This window comes from Euleptes europaea, chromosome 4, assembly GCF_029931775.1.
Source record: "Euleptes europaea isolate rEulEur1 chromosome 4, rEulEur1.hap1, whole genome shotgun sequence".
NCBI lineage: Eukaryota > Metazoa > Chordata > Lepidosauria > Squamata > Sphaerodactylidae > Euleptes > Euleptes europaea.
Genome location: NC_079315.1, coordinates 22,504,300 through 22,523,752, shown reverse-complemented (window position 1 = coordinate 22,523,752; position 19,453 = coordinate 22,504,300).

Below are 19,453 nucleotides of genomic sequence, written 5' to 3'. Positions count from 1 at the left end.
TGTCAGGGAAGCGGTAAACAATGGTTTAATGGTTCTTGGTTGGGTTTTATTCCCCTCTTTTTTCTTTTTTCTTCTACCACTTGGCAACCCTACCACCAAGGAATGTCAGGGTTATTGTGTAGAGGAAGGAAATGGCAAACCACCTCTGTCAGTCTCTTTCCTTGAAAACCCTACATGGTTGCCATAAGTTGGCTGCCACTTGACGGCACTTTACACTGACATGTCTGTTTCCATAGGACCTTCTGATAATGTTTTCAAGGGACCTTTGGAGCCACTAATATGCCATCTTCCAACATGCCTTATTCACAGAAGGCCTAGGGAAAGGATACATTCTGCTCTATGATCTGGGAAAGTACAGGTATATAGGGACTTTTTAAAAAAATCCAGTCACCTTATGCAGGAAGCTTCTGTTCCAACAGGTTCTAAATTAATACTTTTTAGACCAAATGGAGCAGAAGTTAAAATTAGAAGGCAAGAGTAATCCATTCTTCCATGGTACTGAAAGAAAATAATTAACGAGAAGACAATCTTTATGACCACATTTCCATACATATATCCACACTCTGGTAGGCATTTCTCAAGCAATTCATAGTGTGTGTTATGATTATTAGTCGTTCAATCACAGTAGATATTTTGGTCTGTCACATTCATTACTGTGTGCTATGCACAAATCATCTTCCCCAAGAATATTTGTGGGTGAAATGCTTTGTGAGATGTCCAAGACAGAGTAAATGGTTTTGTAGATTGCAGAGTATTCATTACAGTCATTTCAGATTGAAATGCTTTCAACAAGTGGATCAAAAATCACCTTGCACAGCTAGAGAAGCTTTTAAATAAAAACTCTTAAAATGTCTCCGGTGCTAAAACAATTCAGGTACTTAGTAAGTTTGACAAAATAAATAGCTTACTGGCCTGCTTGTGCCTCAATTAGTTCAACTGCAGGAAATGGGAGAGAAGCTGCATCTCACTGGGAAAGGTCGTTATGGCTCTTGATTAGTGTTATTTTAAGTTTGAGATACAGATTATGTGCACCCTTTTATTTTGTGTGTGTGTGTGTGTGTGTAAAGTGCCGTCAAGTCGCAGCCTATTTATGGCGACCCCTTTTTGGGGTTTTCATGGCAAGAGACTAACAGAGGTGGTTTGCCAGTGCCTTCCTCTGCACAGCAACCGTGGTATTCCTTGGTGGTCTCCCATCCAAATACTAAACAGGGCTGACCCTGCTTAGCTTCTGAGATCTGATGAGATCAGGCTAGCCTGGGCCATCCAGGTCAGGGCTCACCCTTTTATTAGGGGTGTGGAAATACATTTCAGTAAGGGAGCCTATGCAATCAGCTACCATGCATTTCAGCACACATCTGCAGATGATATGAGGTACAGTCTTTTGTACTAGGGATGACCAAGCTCACCATGAGGTAGTATAATCATCTTTCTTGGCTCAGGAACACATTCCCAGTAGTTAAAGCATCATTGTTCCAGTTTCTGCTTGTGAAAATTTATTGCATTAAGTCCTCTTTTTCCCCCCCCCTTTTTTTTGCCTTCAAGTCACAACTGACTTATAGTACCTCCCGGTGGGCTTTTCATGGCAAGAGACTAGCAGAGGTGGTTTGCCATTGCCTGCCTCTGCATCACGACCCTGGTATTGCTCGATGGTCTCTCATCCAAATACTGGCCAAGGCCAAACCTGCTTAGCTTCTGAGATCTGATGAGATCATGCTAGCCTGGGCTATTGAGGCATATGTATGCCGTTAGAGACACATTCATGCACACACACACACACACACACACACACACTCACACACACACACACACACACACACACACACACACACACATATATATATATAATATTATAATGGTGAACTCTGGCTGTTCATTCATAAGCAGAGTTATGCCCTTCTGAGCTCATTGACTTCAGACGGGTGTAGCTTTATTAGGAGGAATCTCAAAGGGTCCTAAAAGTGCAATGATTTTAAAGGTAGGTGGGAGAAGAAGCAGCCAAGGATCGTGACATCACACAGAGTGGTTGGGAAGCAATTAGGGTTGCCAACCTCTAGGTAATAAAGAATAGTAAGGGGCTCTCAATGGTTATACAAAATCACAAGTATTCAATTTGACATATAACAGTTTACTGTGTCAACATTACAACACTGAGACAACAAAGTGCTAAGTGATTCTATGTGTTACAAACAATCAACATACAAGAACATACAAAACAATAGTTTAGAACTTTGTTTTAGTTATCAGACTTGCATTTTTTCTATATATCCTTAATCATCTACATGTGCAAAAAAATTTCACTATATAGTTGTTTAATTTTACTCTTTAACAATATAGCAAAAGCAGTTTTCTAATGCCACTAAACAAGGATTCAATGTGGCTGTGAATCATAAAGTTGACAATGTAGCTCAACGAAATATGATGCTACTATACAAGAATGTCAAAGAAGAAAAAGGCAACGTAGCTAGATGAAATATAATGCTACAGTGCAAGATAGTGATGGAACTTGGAAATGCTGTCCGCATTAACAATCACGCTTTCACTGCTCAAGGCAGCTTCATCAGACAAGATTTCCAGTTCACTGTTATTCCTTGAAAGCAACAATATTTGGCATAAATTTATTCTTCAGTATTGGATCTCCAAAACACCCGACTGGCTTTCTTTCTTGGTCTCTCAGATTGGTAGAGAGATGGCCAAATTACCCATGTGTCTTCATTTATAAAACAATGCAAACAACAACCTGTCTACGGCAAGATATATGGTAAATAAAGCAGAAAGTAGATTACAAAGATGGCTTTGAAATTTAGCTGAAACTTTATTGTGTCTCATATTTTGCCAGAAGCCCTTACACAGTGTTATTGTGGAATAGCTGAGTTCATGTTGCTTCCCATCATTCCTCACTCCCCTTTGTCCAATCATTCAGGACTCAGGGATGGCCTGTGTTTTCAGGGCTATGTCGATATTTCAAGGATTCCTCCAAGCTGTTACGGGCTAGTATAGACTGCATCCAGGAATTGTGGTGCATCATTGCTCCTTCCATTGGAATGATATCACTATCCCTATATTGACAAAGAGAACGAAACAAAGTCATCCCAGTATTCCTGACTCCCAAGATGCACCCAACAAAAGTGGCTTAGTTTTCACAGTCTCAGAATCACTATTTCAAAGAAAAATCTTCATTATTATTTTTTTTTTTTTGCTGTAGGCGATTCAACTGGTCTTTTGTAGTTTATCAGTTTGTTAGTGATCAGTTTCAGCTGGAGCACATTCCCTGAGGCAGGATCGGGGTTCAAAACACTTTTGTGGATTACAGAACATGTGTTTTTTTCCACAAAGGGGGAAACAGCACTCCCACAGGGCCATTGTTTCGATCATGAAAATCATATGGGGTGAAAGTTTAAAAGCCTCCAAACTGAACCGGGCTCCCACATGCATGGCAAGGACATTTTTTAAAATATTGGAGCTCCCTACACAGAACTCACAACATATCATTTAGTTAAGTGAGAAGGAATAATACTTTTAAGGAAGGCAGAGTACATGTTTTAAACTGACCAACAGAAAATTCTTCATCTTGTTTGTATTATACACACATAACATAGATTATTGGATAAATTTATACTTGCATACCATTAAATCAACTAAAGACTGCTGTGTTAAGTTGGATTAGTGGTACATCTAGGTCTACATCTTGTCAATAACAGGATATCTGTAGAGGCTTATAGGACTCTATGAAGCTGCATCAACTAGGATATTCTTGGCTAACACCCATTGATGGACTTTCCCTTCATGTGTCTATCTTACTCTTAATCAGCTTCACTTTAAGATGGGTGATTAGAATTATCCTGGTTCTTGTAAGGTTTGACTTTCTGTGTAAAACGCAAGCTTTTAAGAGGTACAAAAAGCCCTCTGAAAAGTTCTACCCTATTGCCCCTTCATATTTTTCCACAACTGTATGGTTATACTCCTTAGTGGACATGAAAATATCATGGACCCAGGTAGTTTATCAGATCTGATATATGTCATGAGGTCACTGAGTGCAAACAAAACCTTCCCATGGCCAGTGGGTAGGAGGGGTGGTACAATGGACGTTTCACTTCAATTACGATAATGGACCAGAGCTAGTGTGGTATAATGGTTAGGGTATTCAGCCATAAAACTCACTGGGCCCATCATACACTCATAGCTTAACTTACCTCACAGGGTTCCCTGCCTCCAGACCTAGAAACTAGGGACTTAAATTTTACACCCTATAAACTCCCTCCCTTCCATACTTTTATTTTATAATTGAGGCTTTTGGGACCACATACCGCATATTCCTGAGGGGGGGTCCTTTTAGGAGGCAGCGTGACCTCGCCGCCAGCATAAGTACATGTAATCACGCATCAGGACACACTTACAATAGTGGCGAGGGCAGTTCCGCCGGCACCCGAACACCATGGAGCCGCACCTCGCCCCTCTGCTGGTGCGGCCTCTCTGTGGCGCAGGCCACGGCGGAGAATTGATGCGCCAGCAAGGGGGGGCGTTCCCGGGGTGGGCGGGGGAGGAGCTGCTGGTCGGGGGCTTCCTGTCTCTGTTTGCCCCTTTATGCTGGTGCCGGAAACAGCGTTGCTGTTTTCAATGGGGCAAAAGGCCCTGTTAAACAAAAGAAAAAGAAGCTGCGAAATGGCTTTTTGTTGTTGTTGTTTAGCGGCGTATGGGGAACGGCATTAGGAGACAGCTCGCCTGCACCTTCTCCCCGCCGTTCCCGTACGCCAATTCTCGGGAATGCGCAGTCTGCTAGTCCTCAATGATAGCAACGCTTGGACTCAGGGTGCCACCCAGAATTCACTTGCTCTGTTATGATGGGGTTATAGGCTTAAAGAATCGCAAAGTAGGCTTGATGAAAACAACTATGAGGCAGGTTTATTTTATTGGTATGTGTGGTTTGGTTGTTTCTTTGTTTTCCTTTCCCCCAGCCTTTTCAGTATTACAGAAATAAATTTACTGGAGAGCTGGTGCCTGAGAAATAGGGTTTCCATGTCCCCCTCTCCTCCGGTGGGAGGTTTTTGGGGTGGAGCTGGAGCAGGGATTGCATGTGTGGCTGCACCGCCACGATTATGTCACTTCCAGTTTACACCCGGAAGCGCCACATCGCAACAGGCTGCTTTACCACTCAAATCGCTCCTCAGCTGGCCAATGGATTAGCGGGCAATTGCCCACCAGTCCAAGCGACCTGGCAATCCTACTGAGAAAGCCTAACAGTTGCGAAGCAGGTGTTTTGTTTGTTTGTTTGTTTGTTTTACTGATTCAGGCTTATAACATGAAACAGAAAGGGTTTTTAACTTTTTACTGTTTTTGACAGGAACAGCACCCAAACCTTACCCGTCTTCAAAAATACTTATGGTCCCTAATGGACTCTCTGCTTGAGCAGCAGACCTCCTAACCTTCTTCCCACCAAAATACAACAGCCCCCCAACTCTGTTAGTTGGCTAGCAGTTAAACTGCCACCCCCTCCTTTTTCATTAGTCTGATCCACAGTTTGAAAATGATTGTCTGAGGCTCCTGGAGGGCAGAACTTGAAACCAACCATCATAGAGATATCCTAGGCTCCTTGGGAGAAGGCTGGTGTAATGTAATAGACAGATACTTATAGCTATTTGGGGCAGAATGTGGATGGTATTGTAATAGTCATCTACATTAGGTTTACTCCAACTAGCCAAGTATGTGTGACTGGGTGGTGGGAGGGAGCACCAGCCCAGTTTTCTCAGCAATTGGGACACAGTCCCGTTTCTCCCCAACAGCTTTCCCTTTCAAACAGTTTTGCGGTTTTTCACATAGGGATGTGAAACATCAAATTAAAAGGGAATGAAATGTTTGTAAGCTCTGCTCTGCATGTCAGCTTAGCACCTGCCCAGACTTTGAGAGCAAAAAATTACTTATTTGCAGCTATGAATTAAAGCAGCAGGTTTAGACTCGTGAGAACTCATAGGAACAAGAAAAAGAAATGGCAGCTTGTTGCACAAGGTGTATCTTAATGAAGTTTATTTCACATACTAGGGAAAGATGTAAAATAGTCAGGTCTCTTGAGTGACAGCTCTGTGCGTACGTAGTAGCTAGCCAGTCAACAGATGGGGTACAACAATAATCGATGATGAAGGCACTCAGCATTTTGAAAGGGAATGATGCACTCTTGTGCTAGAATGCCAACTAACTTCCAAACTAACATGCAAATTAAACACTTGGGGAAAATATATACACATCTGCGTTTGCAGATCAGTGTCTCAAACACGACATCACATTTTAGTAAGGCATAAATAACTGCAGAAATAACATGGAGGGTTTTGCACATCCTTGCTTTAACAAGACATCTGCTTAAAAATGACTTCTGTATTCAAGTGAGCCATGAAGTACCAAATGTTTCTGGTAAAAAAATTTAAGAAAAAAATAAGCTGCATTAAAAATTTTGCATTAAAAAATGGTAGCCACTTTTGTGCCTACCAGTCTGCCTACTTTTGTGGGTTCCTGGAGAAAAAGATCCTTCACTCCTGGAGACCATGATGGCAAAAGTAAGAGGTGTTATGGCTGTGACTCTGGTACCACATCTAAAATAAAAGGAGAGGGGCTGTGGCTGAGTGATAGAGAGCCTGCTTGGTATTCAGACGTTCCTCAGTTCAATCCCTAGCATCTCCAGTTAAAAGGATCAAGTGGTACGTAGTGTGACAGACCTCAGTCTGAGACCCTTGAGAGCTTCTGCCAGTCTGAGTAGACAGTACTGCCCCTGATGGATCAAAGGTCTGATTCATCATAAAGGAAGCTTCATGTATTCAAGAGGAGAACAGCTGATCCCAGAATAACAGTGTAGTCTTATACAGAATTAAGAGCCCCGTGGTGCAGAGTGGTAAGCTGCAGTACTGCAGTCCAAGCTGTGCTCACGACCTGAGTTCAATCCCAACGGAAGTTGGTTTCAGGTAGCTGGCTCAAGGTTGACTCAGCCTTCCATCCCTCCGAGGTCAGTAAAATGAGTACTCAGCTTGCTGGGGGTAAAGGGAAGATGACTGGGGAAGGCACTGGCAAACCACCCTGTAAACAAAGTCTGCCTCATAAACGTCAGGATGTGACGTCACCCCATGGGTCAGGAATGACCCGGTGCTAGCACAGCGGACCTTTACCTTTACCTTTTACGTGTGCAGAATTACTCCAGTCTTAAACCCATTGAAACAATATGCTTAGACTAGAGCAACTCTGTATAGAATTGCCCTGTCAGTGTGGTGCTATCACCAAAGGAGTGAGTGGTTCTGTGTATGATGGCTGAACACAGGAAAAGCAAAAGGGAAAGGCAGACCTGCAGAATTCTTCTCTTACCCCTGTCTATAAAATTATGCATGGTATGGAGAGAGTGGACAGGGAAAAGCTTTTCTCCCTCTCTCATAATACTAGAATGCGAGGGTCATCTGCTGAAACTGGAGGGTGAGAGATTCAAAACAGATAAAAGGAAGTATTTCATCACACAACACATAGTTAAATTGTGGAACTCCCTGCCCCAGGATGTGGTGATGGCTGCCAACTTGAAAGGCTTGAAGAGGGGAGTGGACATGTTCATGGAGGAGAGGGGTATTCATGGATATTAGTAAAATGGGTGCTAGTCATGATGCATGCCTATTCTCTCCAGGATCAGAGGAGCATGCCCATTATCTTAGGTGCTGTGGAACACAGGCAGGATAATGCCGCTGTAGTCATCTTTCTTGTGGGCTTCCTAGAAGCCCCTGGTTGGCCACTGTGTGAACAAACTGCTGGACTTGATGGACCTTGGCCTGATCCAGCATGGCCTTTCTTATGTTCTTATGTACTCATTCTGGCCCGTGGGGGAAAGGTAGTCTGTACTCTGTTCCCTTCTTGGGGGAGTGGGTGCATAAGCTGAAAGCTTTTTGAAGTGAGGAATAGTTTATTTAATTTATGTAACTGAAAATTGCAGAGTTGTACAAGTTGCCAAAAAGGGAGGGAGATATTTGCTACATCAGCTCACAGAATGTTGGACAAACATCCTTCTTGCAACTAGATGATAGCACAGTTAATTGCTTCTCAAAAGTCCCTACCCTTCTATCTGCTCAGTCTGTCAGGATGCAGTAAAAATGACACTGTTCTTTCTGAGCCATGTGATACTTCAATGGATCTCTTTCTCCTGTCAGCTGTAGTGATATCAGGGAATCCTGATACATCCTTACTCCTTGCCTTGGAGTGATATTATATGTTGGCAGAAAGAGGGAGCAATCAGTGCTGCTGAATGTGACCATTTGCCTAGGCATTCTTTCCCCAGCACACAAGTTTGTGAATAATTGTTGTCACTTGGTTGGAATGGAATTGGTTCTTGTTATGTAGAAGGTCCCAGTTTCAATGCCAGCACCTCCAGTTAAGCAGCAGGTAGTAAGCTGTCTGCAAGACCTCTGCCTGAGCTTATGAGAACTGCTGCCAGTCAGAGTAGACAATACTGACCTTGATAGACAAAGAGTCTGACTCAGTATAAGGCAGCTTCGTGTGTGTGTGTGTGTGTGTGTGTAGAATTATGGGTTGCTGTCTGATTGTGGGACTCTCTGCCAGACCATAAAAAACAAGAAAAGAGACATTCATTTAATTGTAGGGGATTAATATGACCTCCCTAGTTCTGGTTGAGTGCATTATGCAGAACAGGAAGAATTCTTTTAAAATGAATTACTGCTAGTAGAAAGTGGGAACCAATGAAAGGACAGGAAATGCCATTTCAAAGGGGGGGAGTTGGTGGTTGTTTGTACTATATACATTTCTCATGTATACTTAAACCCTTACCTTTACATAGCAGGATGTTAATGAAGTTTAATAAAAATTTAACATGTGCTTTCCTTTGAAAGTGTGACTGTTGCAGCTGTGATTACCTTCAGTAATACAAGGCCAACATGAAATTGTAGATACTGATGCAGCATTTAAACAATGGTTATAATAGGCTGTTCATTCACATTGTGAGTCTGACTACACAACTTGCTGTTCACATGTATGTATCAATGAATTGAATGCTGGTCCAGGTCTCAGTCTTGCCTTTCCCTTTATGGTTCAGGAGTGATGCTTGCATTTTATTATTTATGGGACATATATATGTCTGTCTGTCTGTCTGTCTCATCACCTTATTACAAAAATAACATTTAATGAACTCCTGAGGTGTTTTATCTACCCCAATACATTACATGTGTTGTGGTGAAAAAACCTACCCCTGTGGCAAAATGCATGGATTTATAGCATTCCCCCCCCCCCTTGGAACAGTTATTTAGTTTTCAGAAAGCAAACTGTAAGTGGTAACTGGTTGTACTTTAGAAACGTTGTTTAATTCTGTGCAGGTTGCAATATCCTAAAAGGAAAAAAAATCACCTACTTTTCTGTGCATTCTGCCAAAAAAAGGACAACTGAGGTGTGGAAATACCCCACAAGTGTTGTTGTTTTTTAAGACAGTTGCAGAATTGTTTTGGGCTGGGGGAAATGAGTTGGCAAAAACAGAGGCTCTGGTTAATTGGTGCAGTTCACAGCTGGCTTTCTCCCCTGTCAAATGAAACTCTCCAAATATGCTGCAGAGTGGGTTTCCTTAGAGAAGAGGGAGAGAGAAAAGGTAGGTTTGGACTGAATGCAGGGAAAGCACTTGCAAAGTACCATCATCCCTTTGCAGATGTTGTGTCTGCCTTCTCCCTTAAATTCATTAGCCTAGACATCCTCCATGGAACACTAGAGGGAATGATATGCCACAATCTGATCTGCAGCAAATGTTATCTGGCATTGCCACAGACTTCCCCATCACATACCTCAGTGATATCCCAATTAAAAGGAGAAAGAATGGGACTCACACAGAACAAGGTCCACATAGCAAATGCCAGAGCATTACAAACCACAGAATACTGACCCAGCTGATGCTTTTGTAAGGGATAGCACAGGCTTTGCAGAAACATATACCGGTATATCTGCAGTGGCATATTATTAGCAGGGTTGTACCCCAATAAAATTACTATACGGCAAAATTGGTCTTCCAAAGATGATTGATGGGAAAGCATTTCAAAGCGGAAACATTATTGCCTTACCATTACACATCTGCAGCACTCCATTGTTATTGTTCAATTATGTGAACTTAACAAACAAAATATGAGAAAAATTGTGTTTCTTCCCCTCCATTGGTTGGTAAAGTTTCACATAGCTATTGGAGGTTTTGTTCTGATTTCTTGAAGCTAGCCCTGTGTTTCACTATATTTTGTTTTTATTGAATACCACTATATTGTGCAGTCGAGAAATCTGGGTATTTTGACAGGTCTTGATAGCCAGTCAAAACCAGTGAGAGACTCCAGTTCTGTACCCACCATCACTTTGTGGGAAGGTTAGTGGTATCATTCCTCTCTGTCTTGAGCTTCAGAAGCATTCAGAGAAAAATGAAAATAATTTTGACTCCAAAGCACAACAGAATATCAGGCAGTGCTCCTACCTCACTCCTGAATTTTGCGAAAGATAGTGGTTCTTTGGAGTTAGGCTCCAGAGAAACTCAGAAGTGAGCTGTTGCATGCTTGTGCACATTCGCTCCTTTCCGTGGCTGCAGGGGGCGCATTTTTTTGGGTACAAACCCCAAACTTTCAGGGGTTATTCAGACAAGCCTTCTTAAGAGACCACCCAAGTTTTGTAAACATTGGGTCAGGGGGTCCCGAGATATGGGCTCCCCCTTTTTCTTTCCATGGCTGCAGGGGGCGCATTTTTGGGTGTGCCGACCCCAAACTTTCAGCGGAGCATCAGACAAGGCTTCTTAAGAGACCCCCCAAGTTTTGTAAATATTGGGTCAGGGGGTCCCGAGATATGGGCTCCACCCCTTTTTCCTCTCCCCCTTTTCCATTTCTGTGGCTGCAGGGGGCGCTTTTTTGGGGGTGCAGCCCCCAAACTTTTATCATAGCTTCAGACAATCCTTTTTAAGAGACCACCCAAGTTTTGTAAAGATGGGTTCAGTGGGGGCAGAAATATCGGCTCCCCCCTTTTCTCTTTCCATGGCTGCAGGGGGCGCATTTTTGGGTGTGCCGACCCAAACTTTCAGCGGAGCTTCAGACAAGGCTTCATAAGAGACCACCCAAGTTTTGTAAACATTGGGTCAGGGCCCCCCGAGATATGGGCTTTCCCCTTTTCCCTATTGGGATGAATGGATCACCCTCGAGAGATGCATACATATGGATCTCATATTGGATACAAATGGAATCATATTGGATTACCCAGCCTCCCAGCCGCTCCTGATGGAACAGAAGACAGCCACAGTAAGACCCCTTTGGGGGCTTTAATCTGTAATTTTTCTTTTCTCTCTCTGTGTGTGGGGGGGGGAAAGCAGAGTCTGTGTGTGTGTGGGGAGGGAGCAGTTTCTGTGGGTGGGGGTGGGGGGAAGCCAAAGGGGGCTTTTGCCGGTTCTGCCTGGGGTGTGTGTTCCCCCTCCAGTCTCTCTCTCCCTGGTTTGAGGGGGGGCTTCATTTTTATGTCTTCAGGTTTTCCCTCATTCATAAGATCAGTTAGGTTATTTTGATGCTTGCTCAAAACTGGTTTTCAAATGGTGACTTAAAGAATGCATCTTCCTGGTCCCAAGTCCAATGCAAAAGGAGAAATTTTACCCCCTCCTGCTCATTATGCATAGCTAGCTGCCTCTGTCCCTTTCCATGGTTTGCAAACTCCCAGGTGTCAGGTGTTGCTTTGCACTGTTGCAAAGGTGCTTGTGTTGCTTTGCACTGTTGCATTGCGTGCTTGTGTTGCTTTGCAGTTGTATTGTGTTGCTTTGCACTGTTGCATTGCGTGCTTGTGTTGCTTTGCAGTTGTATTGTTTTGCAAAATTCTTCACACCTGCCCCGCCCTTTGCATGTTTGCAAACGTGTTGCTTTGCAGTTGTATTGCTTTGCAAAGTTCTTAGCACCTGCCCCGCCCTTGCTCTCATCAGCTGTTTGTCGGGGCTGGGAGCTTTGTGCATGGGCGGCAAGCTCTGCCCAGAGATGCACATTAAGGGTGGGGGGGACCCCTTTCGGGGCCCATATCTCAGCCCCCCCCTGACCCAATCTTTACAAAACTTGGGGGGTCTGGCAAGAAGGGTCCTTTGAAGCTCCTCTGAAAGTTTGGGACCTCTACCCCCAAAAAGTTTGGGACCTCTACCCCCGAGCCGCGGAAAGGCGCGGTTGTGTTTTTAATGGCTTTATTCAGCCGAATTTTTCCCCGAACTTTGAATTCCCGCCGAATTGCAGGGACCCGAAGCGGGGGAGTTCCGACTTCGGCATATCCCGAATCTAAACGGGCCGAATTCAGCCGAATCCAAACTATACCGAATTTTTTTAAATTCAACAGCCCTATAGTCCAGTATAATTGTATTTATTTATTTGCTGCTTTTGTACACAGTTCCCCCCCATTGAGAACTCAAAGCGACTTACTTCATTCTGTTCTTCTCCATTTTATCTTCACAACAACTATGTGATGTAGCACAATTTAGAGTGCTGATTCTTGTTTTTAAGACCCTAAATGGAATGAGGCCAGGACATTGGAAGGACAGCCTCCCCCACCATACTGTTTCACTTGCCTGTTAAGATTTCCCTCACAAGCCCTGATCTCTGTGCCCCCAGTTTCCGAGGTAAGGGAGACTGCAACCAGAGACAGGGCTTTTTCAGTGGTGGCACCTTACCTGTGTAATGCCCACTACTTTGAAGATCACTAGGGTCCACTCAGGGGGTTATCGCACCAATAAATGTGTGAATCCTCACCAGCCAACTCTTTAAACCATTTAGGGAAATCCTCACTGCACTTTCCCCCATTGCGCTTTCAACACAAGCGCCAATACGTAACATTTCCCCAATGCACCAGGTGAGCAGAACGTTTTTTGGGGGGTGGAGCGGGGGAGCACCACATCATTGTGCAGCTGTACTCTTTGTGCCAATGGCCCAACGTCCTTTTGTCCCTTCATCCTAACATTCTTTCCTCCCAGTGATAGACTCAAATGTCTGGTTAAAAAATAAATTACGGAGGAGATGGAAGGAAGTGAAATGGCTGTCTGGAAACACAAACTGGGATGAACTGGAGGGGGGGCAGAGTCAGTGAGAGGAAACATGGGGAAAGTGGGTGTTGCCACTTGGATGCGCAGCAACGTTCTCGTCCCTTTGCATCTGTGGAGAAAACATCATGGAGACGGAGCATTCAAAAACATCGCCAGAAAAGGGTTTCCAGAAAGAACGTTTACTCAGCGCTTTGAAAATGGTTCCACAACCAAACAGGGGGGAAAGGTGCGGTGAGTGCTGAAAATGCGGGGTTTAAAAGGCCCGGAAAACGTTTGGGACATTTGGATCGGTAAACATCTTACTCTCATCCTTGTGCCATGCCAGAATATTTCTTTTTATCCAACCTGGATTTTTAACTGAAGGGTTTAATCTCTTTTATCCAGTCTTTCTGTACTGTTCTAGCCTGTGAATTGTTTTATGAGCATTACTCTTCCACTGGATCCAACCTCATATTTTGTATTCAAACCTTTACCATGGTTTAAAGGTAAAGGTCCCCTGTGCAAGCACCGGGTCATTCCTGACCCATGGGGTGACGTCACATCCCGACGTTTCCAAGGCAGACTTTGTTTGCAGGGTGGTTTTGCCAGTGCCTTCCCCTGTCATCTTCCCTTTACCCCCAGCAAGCTGGGTACTCATTTCACCGACCTCAGAAGAATGGAAGGCTGAGTCAACCTTGAGCCGGCTACCTGAAACCAACTTCCGTTGGGATCGAACTCAGGTTGTGAGCAGAGCTTTTGACTGCAGTACTGCAGCTTAACACTCTGCGCCATGGGGCTCCTACCATGGTTTAGCTATTCAGATATAACTGACCCCATGTTTATGAAAGAGAAAGCATTTTTAAGCATTATGTCTGCATATAGTTGAGTTTGTGTTTCATTTTCCAGTTGCTTAATTACCTCACTTCCTAGCTGCAGTTATTAAATAGGTAAATTGTTTATACATTTGTGGCTGAGGGTGAATTGTATGGAACCAGATCCTGTGCATATTTACCTGAAAGTAAGTTCCTATGAATTCAGTAGGGCTCACAAAAGACTGTAGCCTCTTTGGAGCCCTGGTGCTGAATGAAAGATTGACCAAGTTGAAATTCCACTTACCATCTATTAAGGAGTGAAGCATAACTGGGATTGAGGTTTACTACCTTTATTGTCATATTTTACTACCTTTATTGACACAACTGCAAAACTAAGAACACCTCTTCCAGGAAGTAAATCCCATAAGCTCACTGGTTTATGTGCTGTCTTAATGAAGGGATTCAACAAAAATGCAAATGAAGTCAAACATGTGGGGAAATGTGCTCCTGAATAATAAGAGGCTATTTTGATAATTGCTACCAAACGTGTGTTTTTTTTTACACCAAAATGCAAAATAAATTTGTCTCTGGATTCAGGAATTTTAAGAAAACCAAATGGTGTTCAGAAAGACATTTATCTGAGGGCTTTCTTACCTGCTCAGATAGTTTCTCTACTTCCTTGAGACAGAAGCAATAACAAGTAATACCTCTGTCAGGACCATGGACAGGGAAACATTCACAACCATCCCCTGTTGCAGCAAATTAAGTAATGTTGATCCAAGACCCTTGAAATTCGTTGCACATTGTCAGTAAGGCTATGGCTAGATTATTCATATTAGGGAGAGCATTTTCACTTCTCATCACTCACACATTGAAGGAGGAAGACCAGAATGAACAGCTGTTGCAGAAAGATTTTGAGGACGGGGGAGAAGACCCTAAAGCTGCCCTCCAGTTGTACTTTTGTGTTGCTAATGTATGTTTTAATGAACTCAGTACAACACCTTTAGTGCCATATATGGTAGAAAGGCTCCTCAAAGACAAAAACACTTTAGAATAAACCAACAGTTGGGATTGCAATCCTGAATCTCAGTTAAAAAAAAACTTAGGAATCGCTGAGTTGTAAACTCTTGCCTTTTGACATTCTCATTCAAAAGTGCAATTGAGCAACACTCTAAACAAGGATTTAAAAGGCTGGAAGGGAGGAGACATGTTGCTAATAATGCATTTCTCTTGAACAATAGCACTTTGTGGAATAGAGTACGCAGGCTGCATGCTTACTGATGTTTATTACTTTGAACAGCACCCCTCAATTCACAGTTAGAGCCAGGCTACCCTCGCTACATGAGAACAGCACAGTTCTGCTTGTTGAGAATTCTGATGGATCCCCCTCCTACATGCAGAGAAAGCCAGAGGGGATTACAGATACACACAGGGAAAGAGAAGGCATTGGCTGCCTTTCTTCATTGTCTCTTGTGGCTGATTGTCATGTCTCCTCCTTCCATATCTTAGATCCATTAAAAGGGAGGAGATATGTGAAGGAAGAAATGTGGGCAGCAACTCCTCTTCTTCCAGTTGTAATCCCCTCTAGGTTTCTTTGCTTATTGGCAAGGGAGAACTCAGGATTTGCAAGAGGCAGAGCTAGAATGCTCTCATGTAAGGAGTATAATGTGGAGTCTAACTCTTACGTAGCAAATTTGTACTGCTGAAGCTAAAGAGAACTGTTCTGGATAGAAGGCTATTGGGAGATCATATGAAAATGGTTCTGAATTGTCTGGGTAAAGATCAGAACATGTGTGTGATAAATGAAATAAACAGAATTTATTTTAGCTGATTGTTGTCTTGGTTGTGAAACTGTGAATAGCAAGCTTTGTTTTTTTATTATTACATTTGTGTTCCATTGTCCTTTTGGTGGGTTCTCTAATATTCCAGTTATCACTATCAACCTATGAACTAGGTTTGTCTGAGAAATAGTGCAACCCCCCATTTGAGACCGGATCAGTGCAGCTTAGAGCACCCAAATTCCAACACTCTTACCATTGCAATGCACTGGTATTTATCTAGGTGCATGCTTCTTCCCCACACAGAGATTCTGCGTCATCCCCCATGCTCAAGAAATGGATGTTGGCCTAGTTACAGATATCAGTATTTCTTTGTAGCTCACATTCTCTGGGATCAACATAATACCACTACCCCCACAGCCTTCAGATATGATGGGTAGTTATTGTCTTTTAAGAGGCAATTGAGTGCAAAGAGTTTATTTAGGTAGAATAATACCACTAGTATATCCAAAATACACAGTTAATTAATTGCTGTTGTGGTTTACAATTTGTCATACCAAATTCTAATGGCATGTAAGTGTGTAAGTTATGTTTGATTTTGAGCTCCAACAGTTTGATTTTTATCACTGGTTTATTTCCCCTAAAGACCTACTAGGTAGACAGAGTAATAAAAAAGCTGAATTGCTGTATTCTAGAGGGGAAAAGAATCTTGCACACATGATTTTGGAGGGCTGAGATCTTTATATTAAATAGATTTGATTTTCCAGCTCAATCCACTTGTGTCCACTGATGCCTTACAGTTTTAAAACATTAGATGTTCTTCAAGGAAGCATATTAAAATATGATATAGACTCTTGTGGAAATAAATGTGTAATTCAATGCAATTCAAGTAATAACATTCTTTATATATGCACCTTACATCTAGGTTTATAAGGTTATGAGGCGTGAGATGCATTTAGTTGAGATATTTGCATTTTTAGACTTGCCATTAAGTTCCATCTGACTGGCTGGAGTGTTAACTAAACTACTTCCTCCAACAACCTGGAATTCTTCCTATCTAGTAATCTTCATACTTACATAGAAACGCTGGGTTCTGTGTAGACATGGAGTTGGACCCTATGCACCACCATTGTAAGGTGATGTCAAAGTGTATTCTTCCTATTTACCCCTTCTTCTAGCAGCCATCTGTGACCCCTTCTTCTAGCAGCCATATAGAACAAAGCTTCTTAAACTGTGGGTCACGACCCCATATGGGATTGTGTAACTAAATGTGGGGGTCGTGAAAAATTTGGCAACAGTAAAAGGTTTCTTTATGATTTATTATCAGTAAATGTTTGATTTGTATACCTATTTTATATACCTATGTACCTGGGGTAGCGTAAAAATTTCTTGAGCAAAAAGGGATCGTGAGTGGAAACAGTTTAAGAAACCCTGATATAAAACACAGGCAGCTACACTGCAGAGGAAATAGCATCCTGCCTCTTCTGTCTCTGCTGACATAAGAGGCAGAAAGGGTTGTGGAAAAACAACAACTATGGGGCCCTAACAAAACCAGTCAAAAGATAGAAAAATGGGAGAAAGCATCTGAGCAAAGGTGAATAGCTGAACCCCAAAAAAGCTGACTATCTGTTCAGCTTTTTCAGAAATCACCTATTCGGCTTCGGGCAGATTCCCATGTTTTGGTATTCGGTCAACCTGAAACCCGAATATTGCTGAAACAGCTAGTTTTGGGTTTATTTTCTGTTCGGGTATATCAATATGCACAACTCTAGAGGCAGAGAAGGGTGATTTTGCTCAGTTTCCCCTCTTCAATGCACCCAACCATGTTGGCATGACTTTCAGCCCATGTGGGTCCCCCAGCCCTTTTTGAGGCTCATGACATCTGTTGGAGGAAGAGGAGGGTGTGAAAGCTCCACTTCTGCTAGCAGATTTTGTTAGTCCTGCACAGGGTCCAACTCATGTTAAGATATGGGCACAATCCTGTGGTTGGCTGACTGAGAAGTAAGTTCGGCTGAGTTCCAAGGAGGGGCAGGGTCTAAGTAAGTGGAAACATATATTTTGAAGGCATCAAGAATCTATCTTCCTATTTGTTATTTTGGTCTAAGACTGTCCCTCAGGGAATTATCTCCAGCCAGAGGTCAAAGTTCACCTTGTTTATCGACCATTCCAGTGTGTGTCAAAATTTAGTTGAGATTTGAATCCATCCACCAAATTTATATTCATTTATCTTCTTGAAATGCATCAAGAATTATGTTTTATAACACATGAATAAGAAAATCTCAGGTGATCAACTGCAAATACATTCAAATGAATCTAGATGATGCAGTTCCTGCTAAATTGCTTTTAGTGTTAAGCTGCAATACTGCAGTCAAAAGCTCTGCTCACGACCTGAGTTCGATCCCGACGGAAGTCGGTTTCAGGTAGCCGGCTCAAGGTTGACTCAGCTTTCCATCCTTCCGAGGTCGGTCAAATGAGTACCCAGCTTGCTGGGGGTAAAGGGAAGATGACTGGGGAAGGCACTGGCAAACCACCCCGCAAACAAAGCCTGCCTTGGAAACGTCGGGATGTGACATCACCCCATGGGTCAGGAATGACCCGGTGCTTGCACAGGGGACCTTTACCTTTTTTTTTTAGCCAAATTACTTCTGGATATAAGATTCCTCCAGTAGCCTGACATAACCAAATCCACACAAAATTTAGGGATTCAAGCCTATTCCTCTTGCGCCAATAATTCAGATTTATTCCAAATCAGATTTGTTCCAAAAATTACTCTACAGGAATTATATATCATAGATTAATAGGATGAATTTTAGAAATGTATAGGAAGTGAAGTAAAAAGGGTTCAGTGACATTCTATTAACTTTAAGCCAGGGTACATGCACAGTATTTCCCCCTGAAATATCAAAGGAATGATAGCAACCACTGTAGGATCACATTCAATCATATGGTTCAGCCATGATTCTCACTGGGTGCTTTTGACTCTGACTCAGTGTCTCAGTTTAGTTATTTGTGGGGGTTAAATTAGGAACTCGCCCCTCCCCATGTATGCTGCCTTGAACTCTTTGGCATGTATGCTGCCTTGACCACTACTGAAACATAAGCAGCAGCAACAACAACAAAAAATTAATTCTCCTAGCATTGTTTCTGCAGAGCTTCTGCTCTCTTCAACTGTATATTTATCTATTACTCTTCCAATTCATTCCATGAGCCAAAGAGTACATTAAGCCCTAATTCCTCATGAACACTTAAATAACAACTAACTGCCAATTCCCAATAGTATTTCAGAGTTTGCACCCAAAATCCCCCAACTCTCCAATGAATGTGGCAGTGTCATCTGCAGCCTAGCTCTCTTTAAAAAGCACCACTACTGAAACCCAGTAACTTTCCTCCTCACAAACCCTGAGAAAAATTCTAGAGTGACGTCATAGCTCTGACTACAGAATGGGGTTCTAATAAACATTTTCATAGAGTCTTTAATAACTGGGGATGTTGAAAATGTTGATATTCAAAGTCATATCCTCCTCTTTGCAGAGATCTGCCTCAAGGATATAGTGTTTTTTGCATGCCTTCGGAGAAAGCTTCTCATATATTACAACTTCTGTTATCTAGTTACTGGAAATCTACCCATCAGGCACTTTGCTGGCTATGAGCCAGTGAATCAGGTTCCTGGAATCCAAATAATTCATGCATTTCTGGGCAGTAAAGCAACTCTTCTCAAACAGCTGTTTCAGAATGTAGGGTTGTCATCAGCTAAGAGTTGATATGTTTGCAGTGGATCTGTGTTGGCTTGTAATGGAGTATATGTGTGCCATGGAGGAAAAATGGAAAGACCAATCTTGTAGTTTAACTTT